The sequence below is a fragment of the Diabrotica virgifera genome, chromosome 8, assembly GCF_917563875.1.
Source record: "Diabrotica virgifera virgifera chromosome 8, PGI_DIABVI_V3a".
In the NCBI taxonomy this organism is placed as follows: domain Eukaryota; kingdom Metazoa; phylum Arthropoda; class Insecta; order Coleoptera; family Chrysomelidae; genus Diabrotica; species Diabrotica virgifera.
The window spans coordinates 142,905,498-142,919,939 of NC_065450.1; the positions used below are offsets into that span (position 1 = coordinate 142,905,498).

At 31.6% G+C, this 14,442-nt stretch overlaps 1 protein-coding gene across 2 annotated transcripts in view; it reads right to left on the reverse strand.

Moving 5' to 3' along the window:
* Nucleotides 1-13,362, reverse strand: part of LOC114334146 (peptidoglycan recognition protein-like) — a 62,293-nt gene extending 48,931 nt beyond the window's left edge. The window contains exon 1 of one of the 2 annotated variants that reach the window (XM_050658495.1): nucleotides 13,227-13,362. The gene's annotated coding sequence lies outside the window, so the exon portion shown is untranslated. Of the gene's footprint in view, nucleotides 1-10,184; nucleotides 10,342-13,226 lie in introns of those variants that run through there. The other variant, XM_050658494.1, reaches the window with a different exon arrangement.
* Nucleotides 13,363-14,442: the final 1,080 nt, after the last annotated feature.

A 14,442-nucleotide genomic window follows, 5' to 3' on the forward strand; every position in this document is an offset into this window, starting at 1 on the left:
GACCTTATCCTCGTAGTTATAAGGGTAATACTTATTGCTTGGTAGTTGTGGATTATTTCACCAAATTTCCTTTAGTTTGCCCTCTTCGTCAGGCCACAACTCCAGCAATTTTGAAATATTTAGAGGAACAAGTCTTTTTGTTGTTTGGTGTTCCCCAAATTGTGTCATGTGACAATGGTCCTCAGTTTGTTTCGAAGGCTTTTAAAGACCTTCTAACTAAATATAAGGTTCAGAAGACCTTCTATAATGCTGCCTACCATCCTCAAGCCAATCATACTGAGAGAGTGAATCGCAGTATTGTCACAGCCCTAAGGTCCTATACATTCCCAGATCACAGAGCTTGGGATCAATATATCCATTCCATAGCTCAAGCCATAAGGACCTCTGTCCATGAGGTTACCCAATGTTCTCCTGCATATCTCAATTTTGGTAGAAATGTTGCTTTATCTGGTGACTATTTTGGTGCAATTTCAGACACTTCCACAAATCTACCTCAGATATCCGATAACCTTCATCGCTTAGATGATCTCCAGACTCTACCTCAAATTTTTTCTGACATTCGCAAGAAGTTAAAAACTTCCTATCTAAGGAACCAGCAGCAGTATAACTTGAGGAAAAGAGATCTGCGATTCTTCGTTGGAGATAGAGTGTTGAAGCGAAACTTTGTGAAGTCCAATAAGGGTGATGCTATTTCGGCAAAATTTTGCCAGAAATATATTCCTTGTACGGTCGTGAAGGTAATATCTCCGTTAGTTTATGAATTGAAGGACAATGCGACTAACAAACGAATTGGACAATTTCACGTAAAGGATTTACTGCCTGATAACACCAGGGATGAAGTTGATTAGTCATCTTCAGAAGAAGATTAACTCTATAGGGTTTTTAGAGCTAACCTCTTCCTCTATTTGTCTTTAGCTCAATCCTTATTATGATTTGATATTTTAGTTTAATGTTTTATTCACCAGATAGAGCAGGTACAATTTTTATCTTTTGGCATTGTTGTTAGATGACTTCCAATTTATGAATCATTAGGTTAATTATTTATGTAGTACTCTTATGCATGAGCTTATCAATTTTTTTTCATGATTAATGTTGCACTTTAATTATTATGAATCAACATTTTTAATTACTAACCCTGTCAGTTGGATCATCTAGTTAATAAGAACCTACTTGTATTTTTTAGTATGTGCACATCACCCCTTAGCATAGGAGGGATGTTGATTATTGTATATTTAAGTATATATTTGAATATGTAGGCTCATACAAGTACGTTGGTTTAATATTGATATTTATTATGGAACTATGGAACTAACAATATTATACACTACTTATCTTAGGTTGTATGTTGTATTTTTGATATTTGATTACATCCTATTTTTTTTATATATCTTTTATTATCTTGTTATTGGATTTGCCATATTGGAAAGATGTTGTGGTTTTTAATTTGATATTGGTTTACTTTATCCACATTTGTCACGGATATCTTTGTAATCATTTATATCGTTATGCCCTACACTGTATGATTCTGTAATTAGGTTGGAATTTTGATGTATGTATGGATTTCTTCTTATGAACTAGTCTGCCAATGCTTTGTCAATGCTAGCTAATGAATCCGTGGGTTCGAAGTTCAGCAACTGGCCATTGCTATACGACTTCGTAATCTGTGTTTTCATGGCAGAGTACGCAGATGTCTATTCGTCATCACATAGTGTATTTAGTCCAATTATTCCATTTACCTTTTTATAGGTTGATAGGGAAGTTTACTTAGTTTATATTTTATCTCCTATTTCATAGTATGTTAAACCTTGACCGTTGATGGTAAATATTCTAGTGTACACGTATTTATCAATCAATGCTTTGTTTTTCCCTATACATCGTAGGTTTATTTAATTCAGTATTGAGGGTGTTTCGACAAATTAATTGTTTCTTTTTATTTCATTCCCTCTTCTTTCCTGAGGCATTAGTTTTGTCATTTAGATTCAGGGATATTTCCTGGATAATTCTATGTATGCGAGAGCGCATGAATCTACAGTTTTATTCAAAATTGGTTGCTCGTTCTCGTTATATTTTTTTTCTATCATGTATCATGGTGTCATAGACCTTGTCAGTTCACCATTTAGATTTTATTATTACAATTGGTACGTTATCTGTATCTCTTATTCCCATGCATCTATTGTAGCTACATGCTATAGCTAGTGAACAACAACACGTACCAATTTTTGTTAGTCAACGACTTACTTTAGTCGATAGACCTAATTTAATTTATTTAGTATTAGTGAGAATTGGTACACAAATCTTCCTGATCGTTCTTCTTTGGATATGCTCTTATAAATCTGGTGTCCATTGATAGTCCGATTTTGGATAAAGCGTCCGAGTCCTCACTTATTTTGTTTATTTAGTTGTATAGGCTCGTATACCAGTTGTGGTTGTACATAGGCCTAATTAATTTATGTGATTTAGTATTGGTTGATTTAGTATTGGTGCGAATTGGTCCATAAATCTTCCTGGTCGTCCTTCTATGGATATGCTTTATGAATCTGGTGTCCATTGATAGTCCGACTTTGGATTAAGTGTCCGATTCCACATTTATTTTGATTAATGAGTTTTGGATAACTTTGATATGCTTACTATTTGTATTATTTGGCACTGGTGAGAATTGTTCCATAAATATTCCTGATTGTTCTTCTCTGGATATGCTATTATGAATCTGGTGTCCATTGGTAGTTCAATTTTGGATTAAGTGTTCGATTCTTCACTGATTTTAGTTTTGATTTTTTTTGTCATACTTTAGTATATTTACTTGTGTTATGGTGCGAATTGGCTCATACCTTGGCCTGGTTGTTCGTCCTTGGATATACCATCTATAAATTTGATGTCCATGGATAGTTCAATTTTGGATTTAGTGCCAGTTCGACATTTATTTGTCATTATGAACTTTAGTATATTATTTAGCTTATGTTTAGGCTTTCAGACAAAATGTCGATGACATTTTAATATGACTTCAAGTCATCTTTTGCGATTCATAGTTTTGGTGTAGTGATCATCCTTCTTTCCCTTGATCCTTAATTTGTGGTTACTCATAGTCTTGCGGATCACCGTAGAATGATAGATTATTACCACTTAGTTATGATAATTTGAATGCTAAAAAAAAAAAAAATTTTTGCTTACAAAAAATTTTTTTTTCTCCCAGTAGGAGAGGATTATAACATTCCGTTAACTTCTAATCATTTTTATTGTTATGCGATTTAAATTTTAATAATGTTCTGTTATTAAATTCTACTTGAAACAATTACTAATAAATATTTCGTCTTTCACTGACGTCATCACAAACCTATAGATTAGCAGACCTGTACGTTTTGTACCTGGTGTACTCCTGGCGGTAAACCCATGAACCGTATTGTGACATGGTCGGCGTAGAACGGAAAATAAGATATCACTTTGGTCGGAGACTTCAACCGAATAAGTACCTAGTGGCAGATAACCTATCCACGTAAAAGTGGCGAATATTTCATTCTTGTTTCAAGTCATAGTATTATTTTGAAAATAAATTATCAAAGTTTATTACGTATGTGTTTAGTGGGCTGAAGAAACGAGGTTGGAGGTTCGCAGCAGTGATTTGTGGTTTATCTGGTAAATAATTTTTTGTTTTTACGCCATATTTGTTTTTTGTCTTATTTGACGTCTTCAAAAAAATTTTACTATTAAATCTTGCAGTGAGCTTATTAATTCAGGCTGGTATCTTTTAAATATTTCATTGTCTGTAATATCCACTAAGAGGGAAAGTATTTTGTCATAAATCAAAAAAATTACCTCTCTTAATTTGTGGGGTTATGTTACATCACATATTACCCAATTCCAATTTTATATATTATAATCATGAAGTTCTGAAACATAGTAAATTCCGTACATCATATCCACCGATCCTGTTCCGATATTTGGTATTTTCATAAATTCTTACACTACTTTGGCATTATTCCATATCATTTAATAACTATACTATTTTTTATGAAAAGCTATTTCCAAAATAAATATATTCAGCATTTAAATTTTAGACTTACTTGTCTACATATTATCGAGTCAAGGCCATTTTATATGCCAATCTTATGACAAGGCCACCAAACAGTCTAGTGGAAGATTGTTTTTTCCTTTCTAATGAGATAGCTTTTTCTGATTCTTCTTTATTCTAAATAAAAACTTCCTGATTTTTGTTTTTCTTTCTCTGACTTTTCCCTACATTATTACAAGGAAGTAAAACCAGGATTCTATTTTTTTTAGCCACTGGGGAAAATCTTTTAACTACTCCTACCACCTGAGAAGGACTGCTTTTCGACCAAGTCACCTAGGGGACAAGTACTAGAGGAACATGTAATTTTTGTTCTTCATTATCCTGCATTTTGGAGAATTGCCGTGTTACGGTTGACTGCGTAGCACCATTCTGTGCATAAGACTTTACTGAGAAGTAGTAAGGAAAACTTGTGGGGACAATATCAGGTCAATGGGGTTTGTTTCGGGAACTTTTTTATATTTAACAGTGCAATAGTTATCTACCTATACCAGTACACTTATACACTTATTTTTTTTATAATATCCAGAACGTTTAAGTAATTAACATACACATAATTCAATAGCGCTCCCACACCTGTATGTCTCTTTGTAAAAGAGGATAATTTGGGCCCAAATAACCTTTTCCCATACAGTAGTTCCTTACATTTATTTTTTATTAATATTATTAGACTTGTTTCCCATATTTTTCATATAACTATATATATATTTTAATATTATTAGCTTGTTTCTTGTAATTTAAATTCCCAATTTGTTTGCTTAACTTAAATTCATTTGTTATTAAATTAAATTCAATCCCTAATCCCTATCCCTTCAGGATAGCTATTAGTTTTACTTGGTCATTATTAAAAACCACGAGTCAGAAAAAGGATCTTTATCATCCAGGACTGCGTTGGTTCAGTTAGGTGTTGCCTATTCAACTCATTGAGTTATATATATTTGTATGGTTCATCCTAGGTAGGTATTTTAGTATTGATTTCTTGTAGTATTTAACGTTGCTGTACGTATTACAATCGTACGATTATTTGGTGAAGGTTGTTGTTTAACCTTAGTGTAAGTTGGGGGGGGTACGCTCCATATAAGAGCTACCCCAGTACTAATGTAATTATAGTTGTATACTCATATTCAGATAAGTAGTTAAGTCAAATTGTCATTTTAGAGTTACATAGGTTGTATTTTTTCTAACTCAGAGGTTGTCAATAATCTAAGTAGTTATATTTTAATAAATATTTATTTGTTTGTATATCAATTATTTTTTTTCCCATTTTTGAATTTAATAATTTAATATATTGAATAATTTACAGCAGTGTAAGATACCTGGGAGTTCGGTCAATCCCTACTTCTGGCGCCCGCAATTTAGTCTATTTTATTTATCTCTTATATTTTTCTATTTTTATTATATTAATATTTATTCTATCTATTTTATAAGCCGCTCTTTTTATATTCATATTTCTGGTTCTAGTCATCATCCCTCTTTAGTTTAAGCTACTGTTCTTCGACAGGCATGCAAACGAGCCGTACCCATCCTTGAGGGTCAAGTCGTCCTCTTGCATTTCTTGCTAGCCAATTCTATTTAGTTTGCCTCTGTCTCCCCATACTTCTATTATCAGTTCCTCACCCACTCACTCATTTCACCTTAGCATTCTAGTTCTACAAATACTACTGCAAAGTAGTTTTTTGTTACAATGTTAAGAGGATCGGTACCTATTTTCGGCTGCAATGCTATTCAAATGGGGATTCATTTTTTTCGAATCCTGAGAAAACTAATAAGTATTTTTTAAAAATTTAAACGCAGAATGAAAGATTACGTTATTAGCGAGGGCCGAAAGTCCCTGATAACTTCTATAATGTTTATTTTAATAAGTTACAGGGGTGAAAAACTAAGAGAAAATTTAGTGCGATTTTTAATTTCAAATATATCATTCAAAATAAACTTTTTATTTATTCTAAGGGACTTTCGGCCCTCGGTAATAATTTAGTCTTTCATTCTGCGTTTAAATTTTTCAAAAATATTTATTGGTTTTTTCAAGATTCGAAAAAAATGTACACAATGCTGTGGTAATATTTTCCAAATCTATTTTTGTCCTACAACGCACTCAGCGGAATATAATATTGTCAGCATATATTGTCAGTCAGACACTGACAATCAGTGACAATTTTAAATATTTGACATTGCATCGGGAATATGTTGAATTATTGATTAAATATTATTGATATATAGTGTATTTGATAAATATGATTTAAGAAGTGAACTTAATAAAAAGTTATTTATTGTGTATTATTTGTGGAAGATCCAATCAGAGAATACATCAGGATAATATATTCTGTGATCCAAGTATTTTGTTGTTAAAGATGTTAAAAATTGTAAGCGTTCCATAACAATATATTATTAAAAAATCGCTTTAACACTTTTCCTCTTTTCTCGATTGAGTATTAGTCTTTGTTGTACAAATAAATTATTACAATCACTCATTACATAGTTAGTGAAAAAATTATCACATTTATTAACTGAATTAATAATTTGCAATTATAAAAATAACAGTTATCCAAGAACACTCAAAACCCATCTCTTTAAATTAATGATGACATTTTCAAGTAGAATGACATTCTAGTAATGTTTACATATCCATACCAGTGTGAATTTTACTACACGTAATTTGCCGTGTAAAGACAGAAAAAGTAGGGATACACGTAAAATATTTGCGAATTATGTACCCATAGCCTTAAATATTAGCGTTGATAGTGGGTGTCCTTGCCTAAGCCGTGATCTGACTGCAAAATCTTCTGAGGTTCCTTTTTTTACTCTTACGTTGCAGGTTGTATGCTTCAATGTCATCGTCACTACTTCCTTTAGCTTCGTAGGTAGTTTAAATTCTTCCATAACTTCCACAATTTTTTTTCTCTTGACAGAGTCGTACGCCTTTTTAAAATCTATGAATAATACTTTTGCCGGGATTTTGTATTCATAGCCGCTAGTCAGTACCTCTTTCATTGGATGGGGAGCTCACTATGTAGTCATAAATGATAATTTTTTTTTCAGGATTGTTTGATAAAAATACTTACAATTTACTGGTAATATTGTCCAACAAATTTTTAAAGTTGTGGGACGCACCAAAACTTATTAACTTCTATATTTACGAAACGCCCCCCTCCCAAAATTTCCCAAACAGAAAAATTGTCCGACTTGACATGAATAACTGAATAAAAAAGTCTCATAAGGGAGGTAATAAACTTGTTTAAATGGTGGGCGGAAGGACTACGACTAGTATACGAGATTTTTTCTACGATTTTTCACAACAAAAAAATATTCAAATTTGTTTATCATGTAATACAAATCAGTGGTCGTTTGCCAAAAGCAGATATGTCCATTTTTGGTACTTTTCAGGGGAGCAAATTCAAATTTCCACGACGGCCATAAAATTACAGTTTTTTCTTATATGTCAACTCACATAAATAGCTGTGTAAACATTAAACTTAAAACCAAATATGATATTTCTAAAACTGTGATTTTATGGACATCGTGGACATTTGAATTTGCTCTTCTGAAAAATATCGAAAGTGGACATATCAGCTTTTGGCAAAGGGACACTCAAATAAATAATCATTTACTACAAAAATACGCTTACGTCATCATGCCCCGCTAACTCTAATAAAAAACATGTAATCGTATTTATTTTCCTTCCGTTTAGTCAGAGGCGCTGATGTCGGCATTGTGATTGGTGGAACATGACTTTTGACAAATCCTGCGCTATCTGTGAATCTGTAATCTGTGTTCGTGTTCGTTCGTTCGTTGTCGTTCACTTATTTTATATGGTCGGTTATGTGATGTGTTTGGTGTTTGTGTTTAGTTTGTGTCACCATAAAAAGCTGATATTCAGTCGTGTTTTTTGATATTTTTGTTATTTCATAATCGAGTACCTTTTTAAAGGTAAGTTTTTCTGATTGTAGGTACTGTTTATCCAACAGTTTTAAAATACACATTTTATTTCGCGTTTTGTTGTTGGGTCTAATGGCCGATCAGCTGTTGTGTGCAGCCGATAAATTCAACAAGTAAACATATATTTAATGGAAATTAAATACTCATATTTCTATGTAAAATGTCACATTATTGTATAAATAAATAATTAAGAAACAAAAGTTGTTTGTGTTTTACCTTTATTGTCCACTTGAATAAAATAATATTAAATATTGGAAGTACCGTATGGAGGCTATGGTGTACCTAGCGTGGAGGCTACATAACGCTACCCTTCCTATCTAATCAACAGCAAGAACGTTTAAAATTTCACACCTATCATGTCGAAGCTACAGACCACTTATGTGGAGGCCAGATTTGTAGTATCCTTCCAATTTTCCAGGTGCTGAAATACGTGACATATTTTTTGAAGGGTAAGATCGCATTCTACCAAATCACACAACACTTTTTTCTATGTACGTCATTCAAGATTTCTGACGTCAGAACTACACAGCGTTGCCAAAACATTAGAATAATAAATAAGTGTGAGGTTTTTTCAAATGTCAACTTCACATTTATTTACTATTCTAATGTTAGGCAACGCTGTGGGGTCAGAAATCCTGAATGACGTAAGCGTATTTTGTAGTAAAAAAACTATACCTATGTACAAATTTATTGAAATGATCTTATTTTGTAATAAAAACGTATACTTATTTCAGGTGGTGTTAAATTGGTTTCAATTGGTGATTTAAATTCAGGTTTGACTTGACTTTGTTCATTTGCATCTGTCATCTTCGATACAGCGCATCATCTCGCGATTCCCTTATTTAAAAATCTGTATTAAAATGAAAATCTGTAAGTATTATATTGAAGCTTATTATGATACAAGTATTAAAATTATTGTGATTGATATTATTAAAGTATGAGAGTAGAAAAAAATATGCTACCGCGTTGGGTGCCTCAATGGTTACTGGGTTTAGTGGTGCCTTATATTATGTGCGCTATTTATTAAAAAAGATAAATATATCTAAATAAAATTCCACAACCAGCAATATTCCGAGTTGCACAAACAAATCTTAAGCTCAAGCTTAGCCCAGCTCAGTTTATACATAGATAGGGCCGCTTTAAGTATCACTTACGGTGAACTATAATTTTCGATTGATTAACGTTCGGATGACCAAGCGGGGGAAATTGTGACCCCAGCGTATATTTTTCATTAATAAATTCAAAAGTATTTTTAATTTTTAACTCATTATTTTTTATTTATGATACTTTAATATCATTCTAGATATTCTCATATTTTGAAATAAAAAAAATTCCCTATATTTTACGAATAAAAAATATATTCTGAAGTTGATGTTTAGTAAAATACCGTCTATTATGTGTAATTCCAAGTATTTTTACGCTAATGACGTCGACTTTGCAAAGTAATAAGACATTTACTAAACATACACACTGCACATGACACTAGATCATGGCACACACAAGACCATGCCATAAAAAAGTTTTGTAAATTGTCATTTATGACATTTGTGACCTGAGTAACAAAAAAAGGTTGGTCATCGGAAGGTTAACACGTTGATGGACAGTGCGTCAAATCTGTAAGCAAGTGTTTTGACACTATAAAATAGGGAAATTGCTGAATATCTTTTAGCGCTTTTAATATATGGAAACAATGAATTTTTTAACATTTTTTGTAAACATGGACGACAACCATGTACATACCTATGTCGTGTCACATTTCATATGCATCTAAATGTATTTTGTAGATGTACAACTCGTTATTTTATAAATGTCGTCTATAGCCGTTGTGTCATATTATTATTACATCAATGGAATTTAGACGTCTAAACACGTTTTGTCCGTCAACGTGTCAAGATGCAATCCACGTGGCAATCCATTTTAGCAAAATGAAATTTGATCTAAGACTCAATAGAGCAACGCGTAAGTTTCATAAGTTGAGTTTAAAGCACGCCTTAAGCTTAAGATATGTTGGTGCAACCAGGCATTAAAAGACCTTTGTTCTGTCAGGATGTTCTGATTCATTTAAAACATTTTTTTAGCCAACTACCACTGATAACTGATATTAGCTAACAAAGGAATTATTTTAAATGTTTTAAATCTATGTACAATACATAGAAAGTAGAAAACTATTATTCGAATTACTTACCTCCACACTCACTATGTACAGTAGAACGGCAGATTTAATAATGTATTGTTATATTTGAGAATATATAGTTTAAAGACAAATGCTCAATAAACAGTGTAACTTGTAAAACTATCTATGCAAAACAACGAAGAACAACTGAAGTAATCTGAATGAAATAAGGATTTCCCATTTTTTCTCACTAGTTCTCTAGTCGTACCGAGGTTAATTATACAGAGGTGTACTTGAGAGTTATACGTGAGATTTAACGGCGGTTTCAATGCCATATTTAACGATGCAGGCACAAAATTTCGCTCCATTGTGTTTTAAATGCATTAAGTTTTTTAGAATCCTGAAAAAAGTAATAAGTATTTTTGAGAAATTTAAACGCAGGGTGAAAGATTGTATTGTTACTGAGGGCTGAAAGTCCCTGAAAACTTCTATAATGTTTATTTTAATAAATTACAGGGGTGAAAAAAAAGTGAAGAAAATTTAGTGTGCTTTTACAAATTGGATATGAAAAAAGAACAAGTAAGCTATATGATACTTATAATAAAAAGAAATAATATCTATGCGTATAAGTATAATGTGGGCGGAAAGTGAGACTTACATGAATTTTGTATAAACATGATTTTAGAATGTGTAACTAATACAATTTTACCTACAAAATTCTAAAATTTGCACACATTTACAAATACACCTTTCAAACATGTAACTAAACGATGTTCTATTCAAAAAAAATCTCAAAAATGTAATTCTATGATACGACCTCTCAAAAAATGTATTTTTGAAAACTTCGTAGTGTTCCAGAATTACTACAATTTTAAGATTGTGTTAAGTACTCAAGTTTGAACAGATATACATATATTACAATTTTGTAGGGTTTTTTTTAAAGCTTAGTAATCTTTAAAATGCACTTTACTATTTTACTTTAGAAATAAAATAAACAATTTCTTTTTGAGAAAAGTTAAGAAAGATAAAAAAATGTAATACAAAAACCGAAAATTACCAGCTAAAAAAATGTTTATACAAAGAGATCAAAACTTTTTTCTGTAAAACTTACCTAAAATGCATTTAATAATAAGCTTCAACACTAATAAATGTTCAACAAAAAAATTTTTTGGGTCTCTATACAGAATGTCTGCGTAACTTGGAACCTATTGATAACTTTTTTTTAAAAACGTATTGATAACTTTTTTTTAAAAAGTTATCAATAGGTAAGCTTATTATGATACAAGTATTGAAATTGTCATTGATAGGTACATTAAAGTATAAGAGTGGAAAGAAAATATGCTGCTGCGTTGGATGCCTCAATGGTTACTGGGTTTAGTGGTAGCTTATATTATGTGCGCTATTAATAAAAAAAGATAAATATATCTAAATAAATATTGATTTGCACTATTTTTTACAAGGAATAGTAAAAACAGCATTTATGCCGGGTTGCACAAACAAAAATTAAGCTCCAGCTTAGTCCAGATCAGTTTATACATAGATAGGGCCGCTTTAAGTCTCACTTACGGTGAACTATAATTTTCGATTGATTAACACGTTGATGGACAGTGCGTCAAATCTGTAAGCAAGTGTTGTGACACTATAAAATAGGGAAATTGCTGAATTTCTTTTAGCGCTTTTAGTATATGGAAACAATGAGGTTTTTAATATTTTTTGTAAACATGGACGACAACCATGTACCTATGTCGTGTCGCATTTCATATGCATCTAAATGTATTTTGTAGATGTACAGCTGGTTCCTAAAAAAACTGATACGACTCTTATGCCCGGTTGCATCAACAGATCTTAACCTTAATTCGAGAATGTCATAAGAATTAATATAATATAATTAAAATATATAGCAATAAGAATACCATAATATAATAATAGATATAATTGATAATAAGGTAAGAATCTAAAATTATGATGCAACGTAAGTGATACTCAAGGAGGCCCTATCTATAAGTAGAGCTTAGCTAAGCTGGAGCTTAAGATCTGTTGGTGCAACTAGGCATTAGTAAGATTTGATCATTTTGAGCAGTGTATTAAATACCGGCACATCAAATTTTGACTGGTCTGACAGTATATTATATTTATTATGACAGACAAATAATAAAATAAACAAACAAACTACAAACAGCTGATTATATGTTAATTCATAAATTGTAATAATTATTAAGGTCTAAATTTTGACATTATTTTGAATTCCTGCATTTTATAAAGAGTATATAAATGATAGTTCTTACATAAAATAGGGTTGTTGTTATTATTTTTAATATCATTAAGAAATAAAACAAACGACTTAACTGAGCAATATATTAAAGTAAGAATTGTTTTAAAACTGTTGTTCTGCTTACGTTAAAATGGTTCGCTATGGCAGATAGTGACCAAACATTTTCTAATTTCGTTACAATTCTTGCTTTTAGTTCTTTTGCTAGCATGTGGAGCCATTTTTTGAGGTTGAATAGAATAAGTTATCTGACAAATTTTAAGATTTGGCAGTGACAGTGACAGTATGTAAATAACAAATTTTGTCCTTCAAAATACACTGCTCAATTTTCTACAAAATACGCTTTAAGAGTCGTATCAGTTTTTTTAGGAACCAGCTGTACAACTCGTTATTTTATAAATGTCGTCAATAGCCGTTGTGTCATATTATTATTACATCAATGAATTTTAGACGCGAGGGCTGGCCAAGTACCTAAGAGGTGGAGGCCATGAAACTAAAAGAAGAAGAAGAAATTTAGACGTCTAAAGACGTTTTGTTCGTCAACGTGTTAAGATGCAATCCACGTGGCAATCCATTTTGGCAAGATGAAAATTGATCTAAGACTCAATAGTGCAACGCCTAAGTTTCATAAGCTGAGTTTGAGGCACGTCTTAAGCTTAAGATCTGTTGGCGCAACCAGGCATTAAAAAGACTTTTGTTCTGTCAGGATGTTCTGATTCCTTTAAAACATTTTTTTAGCTAACTACCACTGATAACTGATATTAGCTAACAAATGAATTATTTTAAATGTTTTAAATCTATGTACAATACATAGAAAGTTGAAAACTATTATTCGAATTACTTACCTCCACACTCACTATGTACAGTAGAACGGCAGATTTAATAATGTATTGTTATATTTGAAAATATATAGTTTAAAGACAAATGCACAATAAATAGTGTAACTTGTAAAACTAACTATGCAAAACAATGAAGAATAACTTATAGTCTAAGAGCTAGAGCCGAAAAATCATCGTCATAAGTAATATGGAATTTGGCATGTGAAATGTGTCTATTGTATATTGATAATTATGACCCCTTTCAGTCTGACACCTCAGTGGATAGAGGAAGTAGCAATAAGGGATAAAAGAGGAAAGTTAGTGTAGTCTTTAAAGGTTTTCACCTCCTATTTTGTTAAACCTCTATCGATTTGCGTGAAAATTGGCGACTAGTTAGAGCATACCCCAAGAAATAAAAATGATTTTGTGCCAACTTGCACTTTTACCCTGGGGATGGATACCACCCCTTCTGGTTGGTGAAAAATATTTTATTAAAAATAACCCCACAAATCGATAGAGGGACAAATTATAAATAAAATTTGTTATATCATGTTATTAAAATAAGTCAATACTTTTTGAGTTATTAGAGATCAAAGATTTGTCTGTTTAAGAGCACATGCGTGACGTTACGGATGATAAAAAGAACATATTAATTAATTGTATGTTACTAAAATATTATTTTTATATTATTTCGATATTATAAATTTAGCAAAAGTGTATTCGAATATGTCAAAGGTACCCATTATTGGACACCCCCAGTTTCTGGACATATTCAGTTTATATTGATAAAAAAAATCAATTAAATATCGAAATAATAAAAAACTAATATTTTACTAACATACAATTAATTAATATGTTCTTTTTATCATCCGTAACTTCACGCATATGCTCTTAAATAGATAAATCTTTGATCTTTAATAACTCAAAAAAAAACTGATTTATTTTAAGAAATAACAAATTTTACTTAAAATTTGTGCCTCTATCGATTTGTGAGGTTATTTTAAATAAAATTGTTTTCACCCGCGGGAAGGGGTGGTATTCACCACCAGGGTAAAAGTGCAAGTTGGCACCAAATCAGTTTTATTTCTTGAGATATGCTCTTACTAGTCACTAATTTTCATGCAAATCGATGGAGGTTTAACAAAATAGGAGATGAAAACCTTTAATGACTGCACTAACTTTCCCCTTTCATCCCTTATTGCTACTTCCTGTATCCACTGAGGTGTCAGCCTAAAAGGGGTCA